This window comes from Mobula birostris, chromosome X (genome assembly GCF_030028105.1).
Source record: "Mobula birostris isolate sMobBir1 chromosome X, sMobBir1.hap1, whole genome shotgun sequence".
NCBI lineage: Eukaryota > Metazoa > Chordata > Chondrichthyes > Myliobatiformes > Myliobatidae > Mobula > Mobula birostris.
This window is the reverse complement of record NC_092402.1, coordinates 5,568,815-5,585,042: the sequence shown is the minus strand read 5'-3', so window position 1 is coordinate 5,585,042 and position 16,228 is coordinate 5,568,815. Positions and strand designations below refer to the sequence as shown.

The 16,228-nt window shown below is 51.9% G+C and overlaps 1 protein-coding gene across 1 annotated transcript in view; it reads right to left on the bottom strand.

Moving 5' to 3' along the window:
• The window catches only part of LOC140191848 (junction plakoglobin-like), an 89,035-nt gene extending 73,577 nt beyond the window's left edge, over positions 1 to 15,458 (bottom strand). Inside the window, exon 1 of the mRNA XM_072249639.1 lies at positions 15,332 to 15,458. The gene's annotated coding sequence lies outside the window, so the exon portion shown is untranslated. The remainder of the gene's footprint in view (positions 1 to 15,331) is intronic.
• Positions 15,459 to 16,228: the final 770 nt, after the last annotated feature.

The window sequence follows — 16,228 nt, the reverse complement described above, 5'->3', positions numbered from 1 at the left end:
GTGTTTCTGTAACGGAAATAAAACAGTACAGCATAGAAACAGGCCCTTCAGCCCATCTAGTCTGTGCTAAACTATTTAAGCTGCCTACTCCCAACAACCTGCACCGGGACCATAGTCCTCTGTACCCCTCCCATCTACGTACCGATCCAAACTCCTCTTAAACATTAAAAATCGAGCTCGCGTGCTGGCAGCTCATTCCACCTTCTCAGAATAAAGTTTCCCCTCATGTTCCCCTCACAGGCGCAATTACATCCTCTTTGCGGTTCAAAGGCTTGCTTTTATTGCCCAACTACGCACGCACAATACAACTCTGGTATTTGTCTTCTCCAGATAGCCATGAAGTACACGGGGGGGGGGGGGGTCCAGAACCCATTCAACCTCCACTTTAAATAAACCCGACGAATTGGCCTCTGCAGCAATGAATTCCACCGATTCACCAGTCTCTGGCTAAAGGAATTCCTCCCTATCGCTAATCTAAATGGACGTTTATTCTATTCAGAGGCTGTGCCCTCTGGTCCAAGACTCCCCCACTATAGGAAACATCCTCTCCACATCCACTCTATCTGTGTCCTCTGGTCCTAGACTCCCCCACTATAGGAAACATCCTCTCCACATCCACTGTATCTGTGTCCTCTGGTCCTAGACTCCCCCACTACAGGAAACACCCTCTCCACATCCACTCTATCTGTGTCTTCTGGTCCTAGACTCCCCCACTACAGGGAACATCCTCTCCATAGGAAACATCCTCTCCACATCCACTCTATCTGTGTCCTCTGGTCCTAGACTCCCCACTACAGGAAACATCCTCTCCACATCCACTCTGTGTCCTCTGGTCCTAGACTCCCCACTATAGGAAACATCCTCTCCACATCCACTCTATCTGTGTCCTCTGGTCCTAGACTCCCCACTACAGGAAACATCCTCTCCACATCCACTCTATCTGTGTCCTCTGGTCCTAGACTCCCCACTATAGGAAACATCCTCTCCACATCCACTCTATCTGTGCCCTCTGGTCCTAGACTCTCCCACTATAGGAAACATCCTCTCCACATCCACTCTATCTCTGCCTTTCAATGTTCGATAGGTTTCAGTGATATCCCCTCCCCCTCGATTTTTCTGAACTCCAGTGAGTACCAGCCCAGAGCCATCCGACGCTCCTTGTACGTTAACCCTTCCACTCCCGGCACCACTCTCCCAACCCCCCTCTGCAGCCTCGCCAACTGCAGCACGCCCTTCCCTCGATAATTATTTTCTTTTTGCTCCCAAGTCTTGAAGGATTTTTTTTTTTTTTTTTTTTAAACTCGGATCCCCAAACGCCATCAACCCATCGAGCTGCAGCGTGAACGCCTTGGAACAGCTGCCAAGCTCCGAACATCTCTCGGAGTGATGCCAGTCAAGAAATTAAAGAAACCACAGATTACAATTTGAAGCAGCTGTGGATTTACTTCCCTGTCGTGTGATCAGGGGGAGAATAACCAATTCCATAACAATCCAGCCACTCAGCCCATCAAGTCTGCTCCACCATTCTATCATGGCTGATTTACTATCCCCTATTCTCCTGCCTTCGCCCTGTAACCTTTGACACCCTGAACAATCAAGAGCTTACTGACCTCCACCTTAAATGCACACCCAATGGCTCATCCTCCAATGCCACCTGTGGCAATGAATTCCACGGATTCACCACCCACTGGCTTAAGAAATTCCTCCCTCAAAAGAGAAAGACACACACACACACTCAGAGATACAGAGATGCTGGTTTGTGGACTGTAGCTGTGAAGGACTCTGGATCAAGGACTCTTTGGGGTGGGAGGGGGCTTCTGTTGTTGCCTGTATAGTGTGGAGGGAGGGGGTCGGAGCTATTGCTGATACAGGTGGGACGGGTCAGGCTTTTTCTGTTGCTTGTGTGGAGCGGGGGGGGGGTTGCTTCAGGGTTGTGATGTCTTTACCATTCATTCTGTGGGATTTCTTGTTTTGCGGCCGTCGATGAAGAGTACGAATTTCTGGTTGTATGCTGCATACATTCTCTGATATTAAAGCAACCTTTGGACCCCATCTCTGCTCTAAATGGGCATCCCTCTATTCTGACGCTGTGTCCTCTGGTGCTAGACTCCCCCACTACAGGAAACATCCTCTCCACATCCACTCTATCTGTGCCCTCTGGTCCTAGACTCCCCCACTATAGGAAACATCCTCTCCACATCCACTCTATCTGTGCCCTCTGGTCCTAGACTCCCCCACTATAGGAAAGCTCCTCGCCATGTCCACTCTATCTAGACCTTTCAATATTCAGTAAGTTTCAATGAGACACCACACCCCTGCCCCACAATTCTTCCATACTCCAGCAAGTATGATACCAAAGCCAAGTGTTCCTCATACTTTCCCAAGATGACTCTCGTCAGCCTCCTCTGCACCATCTCCACCTCCCGTCTTTGGTAAGGGGCCCAGAACTGCTCACAATACTCCAAGTGCGGTCTGACCAGTGCCTTACAAAGCCTCAGCATGACGTCCTCGATCTTATATTCCGGTCCCCTCGAAATGAATGCCAACATCGCACTCGCCTTCCTCACCACCGGCTTGACCCGCAAGTCAACCTTTTCAGGGAATCCTGCAGCTGGACTCGTAACTCCGTTTGCCCCCTCTGAACTAACATCCCCATTTAGAAAACAGACTATGCTTTCACTCCTCAAATTAATAGTTTTTTTCTTAAATCAAAGTAAATACACAAGACAAGACCATAAGACAAAGGAGCAGAAGTCGGCCATTCGGCCCATCGAGTCTGCTTCGCCATTTTATCATGAGCTGATGCATTCTTCCATTTAGTACCATTCCCCCGCCTTCTCACCATAACCTTTGATGCCCTGGCTACTCAGACACCTATCAATCTCTGCCTTAAATACACCCAATGACTTGGCCTCCACTGCCACCGATGGCAACTAATTCCATAGATTCACCACCCTCTGGCTAATCAAAAATTTCTCCGCATTTCTGTTCTGAATGGGCACCCTTCAATCCTTAAGTCATGCTCTCTCGTACTAGACTCCCCCCACCATGGGAAACAACTTTGCCACATCCACTCTGTCCATGCCTTTCAACATTCGAAATGTTTCTATGAGGTCTCCCCTCATAGAGATTCACTATCATTCACCAAGTACAATAGAACAATTAAGAAAACTGTGAAGGTTGACAAACGACATAGGCTCTGGAGACTTTGAAAGTGAGCCAGCAAACTCCCCCTCCCCCAGGTTGTGGAATCAGTTCATAGTTGACCTCTGAGTAGATGACATAATCAATTAAAACAAAACACTAACACACACAAAAACTGGGAAACGGAGGACGTGCAAAAGCCCATGAGCATCTCCCAGTCTCCCAACGTGGACGACCGTACACTTCCCGACACCGCATCCCTTCTCCCGGCCCTTCTGCCGCCTCAACCCAACCACCAACTACCGCCGTTATCGTCCACGAAGCCATCAATCCCGCATCCAGGTACAAAGCTCTTCGCTTTACTCCAGACCTCCTGAAACAAACCACTAACGTTGCATTTTTCCCTTCCTCGCCTCCAGCTCAACCTGAGAGTTAACCTGTTCAGGAATCCTGCACGAGGACTCCCAAGTCCCTTTTCCCCCACCCCCACCGATTTTTGAATCATCTCCCCATTTAGAAAATAGTCTCCACCTTTATTCCTTCTACCAGAGTGCACGACCATGCACTTCCTGACGCTGTATTCCTTCAGACACACCTTTGCCCATTCTCCCAACCAGAGGACACAGACAGAGTGGATGTGGAGAGGATGTTTCCTATAGTGGGGGAGTCTAGGACCAGAGGACACAGATAGAGTGGATGTGGAGAGAATGTTTCCTATGGTGGGGGAGTCTAGGACCAGAGGGCACAGATAGAGTGGATGTGGAGAGGACGTTTCCTATAGTGAAGGAGTCTGGGACCAGAGGACACAGATAGAGTGGATGTGGAGAGGATGTTTCCTATAGTGGGGGGGGGGGGGGGGGGGGAGTCTAGGACCAGAGGACACAGATAGAGTGGATGTGGAGAAGATGTTTCCTATAGCGGGGGAGTCTAGGACCAGAGGACACAGATAGAGTGGATGTGGAGAGAATGTTTCCTATGGTGGGGGAGTCTAGGACCAGAGGGCACAGATAGAGTGGATGTGGAGAGGACGTTTCCTATAGTGAGGGAGTCTGGGACCAGAGGACACAGATAGAGTGGATGTGGAGAGGATGTTTCCTATAGTGGGGGGAGTCTAGGACCAGAGGACACAGATAGAGTGGATGTGGAGAGGTTGTTTCCTATAGTGAGGGAGTCTGGGACCAGAGGACACAGATAGAGTGGATGTGGAGAGGATGTTTCCTATAGTGGGGGGAGTCTAGGACCAGAGGGCACAGATAGAGTGGATATGGAGAGGGTGTTTCCTATAGTGGGGGGTCTAGTTGGGAGGGTGGGGAAGGAAGAACGAATTAGCTTGCGATCCGTCACTGGGAAATGCTTCGGAAGACGGCCCCAAGCTCGGCTGCGGAAGGAGGACAAGGAGCAACGTCCTGTAAAAAGAAAACCAGTGCTGACAGAGATGCCAGCAGAGGCTCCAAAGACCTCCCCAGCCCCGGGAGACGAAGGATTTTCGCCAAGACGACGTACGAAGTCGTACGCAGAAAGCCCGGTGCAAGCAAGGCAAACGAGAAAGCGCTGAGCACTGCTGTACAGTAGGCGGGAGTGGCCGGCAGCTTGCGGTCTAGTTTCGCTGTAATCCAAAACCATTACGCACGTCACCTGGGAACAGGCATCGATACCTGCCCCTCCCAGAGAGTCTCTTCTCACAGGCACCCCAGCACGGTGGGGGAAAAAAAACTACCACGTCAACAGTTTGCAAGTAACAGCAGGCAAGTCTAGATTATTTATTTTACAAAAAGGTCTCATTACCACCCATCTCGGCCCTTCCCACAATCTGCTCAGGTGAGCAAATGCCTCAGGTAAAGGCAGATTAACAGGTGCCTTGCTCGGCGGGGGGAGGGGAGAAAAGAGAGGAGAAAGGAGCCCAAAGCAGACAGAAAACAGAAACAAAGGACACCAGACTGATCTGGTTCATCAGAACAGAACGCAGCCTTCATTCTCTACACAGACACACACCCCGACAAGAAATTTAAAGAGAACTATGCAGGGGATTCACCGCTGGTAATTATTAACCACTGGCTAGTTAATTATCGCTAGCCCACTCTCGTCAGCAACAAGCAGGAAGAGTGCTGATCCAGGATTTTCTGCCGCAGAGCACGACAGCCCACGAACCGGCCCTTCAGCCTGCCTCATCCATGCTACCCCTCCCCCCCCCAGGCCCATCGACCTGCACCCTCCCCAGCCGTGCACCGATCCGAATTCCTCTTGAAAGGCTGCCGTCGTTCCACCCTCCGGGTGAAGTTTAAGGTAAATCTATTATCAGAGCGCCTACACGTCACCACATACAACCCCAAGATTCCTTTTTCTTCCCCCCCCCACCCCACCCCCTGCGGGCATACTCAGTAAACCTATATAGTAACTGTAAACAGGATCACTGGAGGATCAAGTTCCCTTCAAATATCTCCTCTTCCACTCTCGACCCATGACCTCTAGTTTTAGTCACCCCCGATCTCAGTGGAAAAAGCCTGCTTGCATTTACCCTACCTATACCTTTCATAATTTTGTACATCTCTATCAGATCTCCCCCCAGTCTTCTATGCTTCAAGGAATAAAGTCCTAACGTACTCATAACTTAGATCTTCAAACCTCCTCCTCAATCTTCCTACACTCCAGGCAACAAAACCCCAACCAATTCAAGCTTTCCTGATAACTCAGGTCCTCAAACCTCCCCCTCAATCTCCCACGCTCCAGAGAATGAAGCCTCAACCTACTCAGCCTTTCCCGATAACTCAGGAGACTTTCAACTCCTTCCCAAGCCCTGGCAACGTCCTGTTGTTAGCTGTTGGTAACCCAGCGCTGATTCAGAGAGTGCCTGCTTTTCCCTGCCTACACACCCAGATTTCTGAAAGATAAAACTGCCAAGTAGACAAAAAAAACACACACACACAACCCACAAACAGCACTGACTTGGAACGGATTTAAAATTGATTGGATCTGAACGGTTACATGCTGTTGCCTCACCCAGTGTGTGTAACCTTTTCAGGCATCAACCCCACCAAATTATTTCTAATCCAGCTGTTTTTGACCACAGGAGTGAAATTAGGCCATTCAGCCCACCCAGACTGCTCCATCATGGCTGATTTACTATCACTCTCGACCCCCATTCTCCTGCCTCCTCCCCATAACCACTGACGCCCGGACTAATCGAGAACCCGCCCGCCTCCGCTTTATGCGACCAACACCTTGATCTCCGAGGCCACCTGTGGCAACGAACCCTCCCCATCTTCGATCTAAATGGACCAACCCTCCCTTCAATTTCAAGATTTTGCCCCCTGCCGCTGGATTTTTCCCACTATAGGAAACATCCTCTCCACATCCTTCCGGGGACCATTGTTGCCCAGCAGAACACGAGTTAAGTCAGTGGATCCTGATCTTCGAGTCCTCATATTCCACCTGGGTTGACCCCCAACCTGACAGCACGAATGTCCGTTTCTCTAACTCTTGGTAAATTCTCCACTTTTCCCCTTCCCTCATTCCCCTCTCAACCCATCTCTTCTCAACCACCCTGTGGTTCCCCTTCTCCTTTATACTTTATTGTCGTCAAACAATTGATACTAGAGTGTACAATCATCACAGCGATATTTGATTCTGCACTTCCCGCTCCCTGGATTACAAATCAATAGTAAATATTAAAAATTTAAATTATAAATCATAAATAGAAAACAGAAAAATGGAAAGTAAGGTAGTGCAAAAAAAAACCGAGATGCAGGTCCGGATATTTGGAGGGTATGGCCCAGATCCGGGTCAGGATCCATTCAGCAGCCTTATCACAGTTGGAAAGAAGCTGTTCCCAAATCTGGCCGTACGGGTCTTCAAGCTCCTGAGCCTTCTCCCGGAGGGAAGAGGGACGAAAAGTGTGTTGGCTGGGTGGGTCGTGTCCTTGATTATCCTGGCAGCACTGCTCCGACAGCGTGCGGTGTAAAGTGAGTCCACGGACGGAAGATTGGTTTGTGTGATGTGCTGGGCTGTGTTCACAATCTTCTGCAGCTTCTTCAGGTCTTGGACAGGACAACTTCCATACCAGGTTGTGATGCACCCTAGAAGAATGCTTTCTACAGTGCCTCTATAAAAATTAGTGAGGGTTTTGAGGCACTCTCCTCTGCCTTTCTCCCGAGTTCTTTCATCAGATTCCTTCTTTTTCTGGCCCTCGTACCTCTTCCCCCCCTCCCATCATCTTACTTCACCCACCCCTTCCCCCCTCACCTGTCAACCTGTACTACCTCCTCTTCTGCGCCCCCCCCCCAATAACTTCTTTTAATTCTGGCTTCTGCCCTCCCCCTCCTTTCCAGTCCTGACGAAGGGTCTCGGCCTGAAACGCCGACTCTGTATCCCTTTATCCCGACCTCTGGAACGGCCTGACCCCCACCTCTGGATTTTCAGCATCCATAGAAACCTCTTGCGTGCCTGATCTCCGCCCGGCTCTATCCTCAGCCGCCCGGGGGTCGTCGTGATGCATCGGAGCTCTGGGTGAAACCCAGCCCCAAACGTGCACCTTCCAAAGAGGTAGCTCCTGAGGTACGAGAAGCGGCTCCTATTCTCCGTGGGGCAATCGGCCGACTTACAGAGTGTGGCAAAGCTTGGTTGGTTCTTTGACCCAAGGCCCATCTTCTCACGTGACATGGTGAACAACGTTCCCTCGAATTTATTCACTTATTTATTAATGAGAAGGAGGATGAGAGGAGACATGATAGAGGTGTACAAGATAATAAGAGGAATAGATAGAGTGGATAGCCAGTACCTCTTCCCCAGGGCACCACTGCTCAATACAACAGGACACGGCTTTAAGGTAAGGGGTGGGAAGTTCACGGGGGATATTAGAGGAAGGTTTTTCACTCAGAGAGTGGTTGGTGCGTGGAATGCACTGCCTGAGTCAGTGGTGGAGGCAGATACACTCGAGAAGATTAAGAGACTACTAGACAGGTATATGGAGGAATTTAAGGTAGGGGGTTATATGGGAGGCAGGGTCTGAGGGTCGGCACAACATTGTGGGCCGAAAGGCCTGTACTGTTCTATGTTAAACTTCAAGCAGGAGACTTCTAACGCGGCCTGAAAACTATGCGGCTCTCACAGCGTGTCCCTGTCGCAGGCCAGCTGCGTACATTTGGACTCACTTGAACCACACCACCGCTCACAACACAAGTAAACAAGGTCAGGCAGCGAAAGGAACCGAACATTCCACGACGTCCTGCCAGGGGATAATGCACTTTCTCCCTCCTCGCAAGACACACACACACGAAAGGCAACAAGTCATTCAAATCTACAGGATGGGTGGCCAAGTGGTTAAGATGTTGGACCAGTGATCCGAAGATCGCAAGTTCGAGCCTCAGCCAAGGCAGCATGTTGCGTCCTTGAGCAAGGCACTTAACCACACCTTGCTCCTGCACGTTTATAGCCCAGCAGCGCCAGTTGGCGCAATATATAGGCAAGAGGATGTTCTTCCAACTTAGAAGTTGGGGTTTCTGAGGTGTCCGGGGAGGGGACAGCACCTCTGGTGAAGGGGCCATTCTGGGGGCACCCGCCAGACACTCAGCTCTCACCTGTGGCTCTAAGTAGCCGTCTGACAGCCACAACACCTCCCCCAACCCGGTACACCGCTTCGACAGGTGGGCTGAACCGAGTGGGGGTCGCCAATGGACCTCCCACCCCCCGTGAGGCAGGAACACGGCCTGCCCTCGCGTGCGAAGCCGGCTCCTTAGGACGAGACCCTCAGGACAAGGAAGGAGGGTCCGCAACAGCCCCGCGGAGAGCGAAGGGCCCGGCGAGGCCACAGAAGACATCACGGTCACCCACCGCAACCAAGGAAGACCCCGGCTCTGCGACGACCACTCGGACCAGCGGTTGAGAGCGCGTGGAACTGCCCCAGCGCAAAGGGTTTTCCATGTTAAGGTCCCTCCTGCGTCGGTCCCCTGTCATTGCCAGATAAGATGGACGAGCACCGTCTGTCACTTGGTACTTGGGGGGGAAAAAAGACTGTGGATTACAGCAACTATCACAAGCGTATTAAATAGTCAAGTACTGCAAAGTAGTGGGGTAGTGTCCATGGGTTCAACGTCCATTCAGAAATCGGAGGGCAGAGGGGAAGAAGCTGTTCCCCAACCGTTGAGCAGGAACTTGCCTGCTCCGCCATCTTGTCTCAGATGGTTTCCCGATCCGCTGTCCAGGCCTCTCGGGTTTGGACCCAGCGGGTAATCCCATCACCTCTCCCTGGGGGTCGTACTCCTCCTCGCCTTTCCCCCACAGTCCACTTTCCTCAATCACATTCCTTCCTCTCCAAGCCCCTGACTGTCCCACCCACCCGCATGGCTTCGCCAAATGCCTTCTAGCTCAACCTCCTTATGCCCCTTCCCCCATGCACATTTTTACCCTGGTGTCTTTCCCCACTTCCTCCTCCCCTCCCCCCCCCCAAAGGAGGGTCTGGGGCCAAAGTTCTTTATTCATTTCCGCAGATGCTGCCTGACCTGCGCAATTTTGTGCACGAATCGCTCTGGATTTCTGCAGACTTTCTCCTGTTTACCAAAAACAAAAGCTGTTGTCTCCCTGAAGCTCCCAGCAGGCGCCTGAGAGCTCTTCCGCCTGGGCTAGACTAGACTGTCACGGTTTGGGTTAAGCCATAAATTCTGTGCGGCAGAGAGGGAGGCTCTGCAACAGGTAGCCAAAGCTGTCCAATGCACCACTGGTACTGGGCAAGAGAAGTTCAGGTAGGTACACAGACAGGAGGGGTATGATCTGGGAGGATATGATTAATAGTCTAGCATGGACTAGATGGGCCGAAGGGCCTGCTTCTGTGCCGTAGGAGACCAGAGAAAGGGTTCCCCAAACCCTGTTGCGCCTTGCATCCCCCTAACGTTAACCAAAACGTCCACAGACCCGAGCTTGGGACCTTCCCCACCCCCCCCACCCCGCTCTGCAGAGAGAGGGGGAAAAAAAAGATTTCGTCTTTGAAACTACTTCTGATTAACGGTTAACCAAGCAATAAACAGAGTTTAATGAACTCCCCATGAATAACAGGGACAGGGAGGGAGAGGCAATTAGTGGAAAAGTAACAGAACTCAGAATACAGCTGAATAATTCCTCGCCCACAGTCTGCCATCAAAAGGTCAGCACCGGCTTTTGTTCGAAACCAGGCTCCGCGCACCAACCAACGCTCGAGTTGGCAAGCAAAATTAATGAAACGCACGTGGACGGGCAACAAACAATATGCAAAGGAAAAACACACAACTTCAGAGCCACAACACAGCTGCCGTGCAACAATAGTGACAGCACACGGTTGACGTGTTCATGAATCACACTGCTCCTCCCAGATTACCTGCTCACCTGCGAAGCCATATCCCGCCCACTGGGCAAACAACACAGCTGACAGCACCGCCAGCAGTTTCGAGACCCTTATCAAAGTTGTGCTGGCACTAGACTCATGAGGAGAGGCTCATGAGAGCGATCCCGGAAATAATGACAGCGTTAACACATTCAGGCTCTGGGCTGATACTCACTGGAGGTTAGAAGAATGAGGTTTTTTGCGGGGGGGGGGGGTGGAATCTGATTGCAAAATATCAAACAGTGAAACGTCTGGATAAGAGTGGATGTGGAGAGGATGTTTCCTATAGTGGGGGGAGTCTAGGACCAGAGGACACAGATAGAGTGGATATGGAGAGGATGTTTCCTATAGTGGGGGAGTCTAGGACCAGAGGACACAGATAGAGTGGATGTGGAGAGGATGTTTCCTACAGTGGGGGAGTCTAGGACCAGAGGACACAGATAGAGTGGATGTGGAGAGGATGTTTCCTATAGTGGGGGAGTCTAGGACCAGAGGACACAGATAGAGTGGATGTGGAGAGGATGTTTCCTATAGTGGGGGAGTCTGGGACCAGAGGGCACAGATAGAGTGGGTGTGGAGAGGATGTTTCCTATAGTGGGGGGGGGGGGGGGGGGAAGGAGTCTAGGACCAGAGGACACAGCCTCAGAATAGAGGGATGTCCATTTATTACAGAGATGAGGAGGAATTTCTTTAGCCAGAGGGTGGTGAATCTGTGGAAATCATTGCCACAGGTAGTTGTGGAGACCAAGTCATTGGGTATATCTCATAGATTCCCGGTCAGTCAAGGTGTCAAATATTACGGGGGTGGGGGACGGGGTTGGGGACAAAGGAGAAGGCTGAAACTTGGGGCTGAGAAGGATAATAAGTCAAATGCAATTTAATGGCAGAGCAAACTCAATGGGCAAAATGGCCTAATTCTGCTCCCATGTCCAATGTCAAAGTTAACCACCAGCTACAGGTAATTTATACATGTTGTCTCCCATTTTCCCTCTGGGTGCTCAGCTTTTCTCTCACACAGTCGAAGGACGTACCGGTTGGCAGGTTAATCGGTCATTTTTAAAACTGTCCCCGTGAATTGGCGAGGGTACAAACCGGGGGGGGGGGGGGGGGGGGGCTGCCAACCGGCACGGCTCGACTCGCAAGGCTCACTCCGCACCGCAATTTAACAATTAAAATGACAGAGCATAGCTTTAACAAGATTGCAGGAAAGTAAACACAGAAGCTGGAAATCTGTGGCACATTACAGGCCCTTCGGCCCACAATATTGTGCTGACCACGTAACCTACTACAGCAACTGCCCAGAATTTCCCTACTGCATAGCCCTCTGTTTTTCTAAGCTCTGTGTACCTATCTAAGAATCTCTTAAAAGACATTATCGTATCTGCTTCCACCACCATCACTGGCAGTGCATTCCACGCACTCAACACTCTGTGAAAAACTTACCTCTGAGATCCCCTCTGTACCTTCTTCCCAGCCTCTCAAAACTCTGCCCCCTTGTGCTAGCCATTTCAGCCCTGGGGAAAAGCCTCTGACTATCCACACGATCAAAGCCTCTCATCATCTTATACACCTCTATCAGGTCACCTCTCATCCTCCGTCGTTCCAAGGGGAAAAAGCCAAGTTCACTCAACCTATTCTCATAAGGCATGCTCCCCAATCCAGGCAAAATCCTTGTAAATCTCCTCTGCAGTCTTTCTATAGTTTCCATGTCCTCCCTGTAGCGAGGTGACCAGTACTCCAAGTATCTTGTAATGCACTGGAAGTGCTGGGTGTGTGCAGTGCCCTGCCAGGGGTGCTGGTAGAGACAGATACATTAGGGAGGCAGAGGAAACTCTTTGACAGCCATGTGGATGATAGGAAAATGGAGGGTTATGGAAGAGGGAAGAATTCAGACCCATCTTGCAGTAGGTCAAATGGCTGGCACCGCCTTTTTGGATCTGGACTGCGCTGGGATGTTCTAGGAATCTACAGGTCAAGCTATTAGTTAATCCGCTGGTTCATGACGTTGGCATGGACGAGTTAGGTAGGAGAACCTGCCTCTGTTGCTCCCAACCGGAATAATGGGACTTCATTAGCGCAAGAGATTCTGCAGATGCTGGAAACCCAGAGCAACGCAACGCAACACACACAAAAGGCTGGAGGAACTCAGCAGGCTAGGCAGCATCTGCAGAGGGGAATAAACTGTCAAGGAAGAGGGAAGAAGCCCACACAGTGCTGGAGGAACTCAGCAGATCAGGCAGCATCTATAAACAGTCAACATTCTGTGCTGCGACCATTCAAAAGGATTGGGAAAGGTGGGGGGGGTGGAAATAGGAGGTCCCAGAAAGAGAGGTGAGGTAAGAAGGTGGGTAGGTGGGGGAGGAGTACAAGCTGACAGGTGAGGGGGAAGGTGGGGTGGGTGAGGGAGGGAGAGGAGGACAAGCTGACAGGTGACAGGTGAGACCAGGTGAGGGGGGAAGGGGAGGAGGACAAGGTGACAGGTGAGACCAAGTGAGGGGGAAGGTGGATGGTTGGGAGAGGGGAGGAAGACAAGCTGACAGGTGAGGGGAAGGTGGGTGGGGGAGGGGAGAGGAGGACAAGCTGACAGGTGAGGGGGAAGGTGGGTGGGGGAGGAGAGAGGAGGACAAGCTGACAGGTGAGGAGGAAAGTGGGTGGGGTAGGGGAGAGGAGGACAAGCTGACAGGTGAGGGGGAAGGTGGGTGGGAGGGGGAGGAGGATGAGCTGACAGGTGAGACCAGGTGGGGGGGGGCAAGGAGGGGGGCGAGTGTGGGAGGGGTGGATGAAGTAAGGAGCTGGAAGGTGAAAGTGGAAAAGGGGGCACATGGTCGAAGAGCCAGAGAGGAAGCAGTGAGACAGGCACTGCAGATGAATCCAGACACACACACACACACAATGCTGGAGGAACTCGGCAGGCCAGGCAGCCTTGGTGAAGGGGAACAAAACGGTCCACTTTCTGTCAAGACCCCTCAACAGAGCAGGTGCAAGGTGCTCCGTCCCACACCAACACAGTTCGAGGATGCCTTGAATCTATATTCGGTCATTCTAAACAGAATCAGGTTTAATGTCACTGGGATGGATCGTGAAGGGTGTTGGGGTGGAGATACGTCTCTACCAAAGGAGGTGTGAGGTGCGCCTTCCCTCCGCTAGCCTGCAGGTCACCCCTGGGCGAGGTGTGGCACCTGCTCAGCCCCCCCACCCCCGGATCAGGGTCACGTGGGAGCAGGTGGTGGATGGTTGTACGAGCAGCAGGTGCAGATCACAAGTTCTGGTGATGTGACCACTGACGCCAGGCAGACAATCTCTGAAGAGTATTGATAATGGCTGGGGGGAGGGGGGGGGGTCACCCGTCTTGTAAAGTCACTGCCCAGAGAAGGTGATGGCAAACGACTTATAGAAAAATAAATTTGACAAGAACAGTCACGGGAAGACCGTGATCACCCACATAATTGAACTGGCTCGTCATTCACCTCCACTTTCCACACACCATCAATTTGTCTGCCCTGCACTCACAAAAAGTTAGCCCTCCAGAACTTTACAGAAAAGTTCCTCCCTATTGAAGATTCTCGGAAACCAATGCAAAGCAGAACAAAATAATTGTTACTCCGGATAAGGTGGAACACAAACACAATAATATAATGTTTTAAAAACAGTAAATATAAATACATAAAATAGTTTATAGACATAGATTCATGGTGCGTCCATAAAGTGACGCTGGGCACAGGAGTGCCCGTACATAAGGTGACTCTGACAGGAAATGATAAAGTAGTGGTGGCTGGGGGTGTGTGTGGAGGGGTGGGTCAGTGGGTGATTGGGGGTGTTGATCAGCCTCACTGCTTGGGGGAAAGTCTCACTGATCGCTCAGAGTATTGAAAGTACACAGCCACATCCACGGCCAAAGGAGGCGGAAGGACCAGAGATGGACTGCGAGCTGAGGGCGATGCTGTACAGTTATGGCAATATGGTGGTGGTGGGGGGGTGGGGTTGGGTTGGAGTGGAGAGGAAGGGATTTAACACGAAACACCCACCCCCAATACACACACACATGTGACGTATCAAGGCCTCCCGGGCTGCGTCAGTTTCGACGAAGTAATCAATACTGACTCCACCGATCAGACTCTAAACAGCGCCGTGATTAAGCCTCGCCACACCCTAGCGCTGGGCACTCCTGGCACAACACGGGGAGCATTTTCTGTTTCCCCTCCGCGCTGCCCCCGAACTGTCTCCACAATAGCAGGCGGCCGTGAGCCGCAGAGGCAGACGGGCGGGGTGTGGGGGAAGAACCGCTTCTGAACCCCCGCCCCCCGAAACACTCTACCCCGGGTTGCAGAGGAGGGAGGAGGGGAGGTTGCCAAGCTTTACCGACCACCACAACTAGAAGACACCTGGTAGGAGCCGCCTTCCAGACCCTCTACACGGAGGCTAGACGAGAACTCAGCAGCGGCGAAGCACCGGAACCAAACCAGGGGCGGGAGGCGCAACACAACTTCTCAAACTCTGCTGCCGAAGGCGGCGTGGGGAGGGAGCCGCGTATACAACACAGAGAGATAGAGAAAGAAAAATCCTTGGAAACTCCGACCATTTCTAGTCCCACCAAAACAACAGCGACCAGGCGGCCGGGAATCCATCCCCGACCCCCCTCTTCCCTCCCGAGAAGGGGGCGCAAAAACGCCGACTCGGTCGGGGTTGGTCAACGCCCTGTCCGTGTTGGAGAGAGACTTGCGCAGGTAACAGGTAGCCAGACGTCCCATCCCGCACGCACCGATCCCCGCCACTCGCCCCGGCTGGTCGATTCAGCCAACGCTAACCCGGAGAAGCGCCTCCGCCGCGGAGCCCACTTACCTGCCCCGGTGCCTTTTCAGCCCGCACTGTCCCAAGCGTCCCGCTACCGCCGCCGCCGCCACCCGCTTCAGACTCGTCCCCCCAAGAACAAAAGAGCGGCTGCCACCGAAACTGGCGGCGCGGCCCACCCTCGGGCCGCGCTCATTGGACCGCCGTCGCCAGCCCGCTCGCCCATTGGGTGAGCCCGCCGTCCGTCCGGCGGAGGAACCCTGTCTCCATTGGCGGCTGGTCCCACAGCCTCTTCCCCCTCCCGCCGCACCCATTGGTCGGTTGTGGACAGAGCCTCGCTTGGCACTGGTCGGATTTCCAAGACAATCGCGGGTTGGGATTCCATATGCAAATGAGACGCCCGTCCTCTCTGCGGCTGCGCATGGCCGCACCTGAGCGGGTCGAGGTGAGTCACCGGCTCCTGTCAATCAGTGCTGGCTCCTGCTCAGGTGAGTCAGAGTACCTGTGGCCGGTTCGATACCAGGTCGCTCTTGAAAAAAGATTCAAGATGTTTAATGTCATCTCCAGCTGTACAAGAGGTAGGGAGGATTGTTACCCCGGAGCTAACGCAGCACCAAAAAAAAAGCACAATAATTATAAATACTAAAATATTTATATACACAGATAGGCTGGTCCTGGACTTATTTCCATCTGGCAAAATTTACATATTATGTAAATTCGGACTTCAACTACTGCACAGAGTCTTGTCATCTTCAGAAGTGTTTCTGATGACTCTGCCATAGTTGGATTGCATTAGCAAGGGAGATGAGGCTGAGTGCAGGGCTACGGTAGGAACTTTGTCACATGGTGTGAGCAGAATTATCTGCAGCTTAATGTGAAAAAAACTAAGGAGCTAGTGGTAGACCTGAGGAGAGCTAAGGTACCGGGTGACCCCTGTTTCCATCCAGG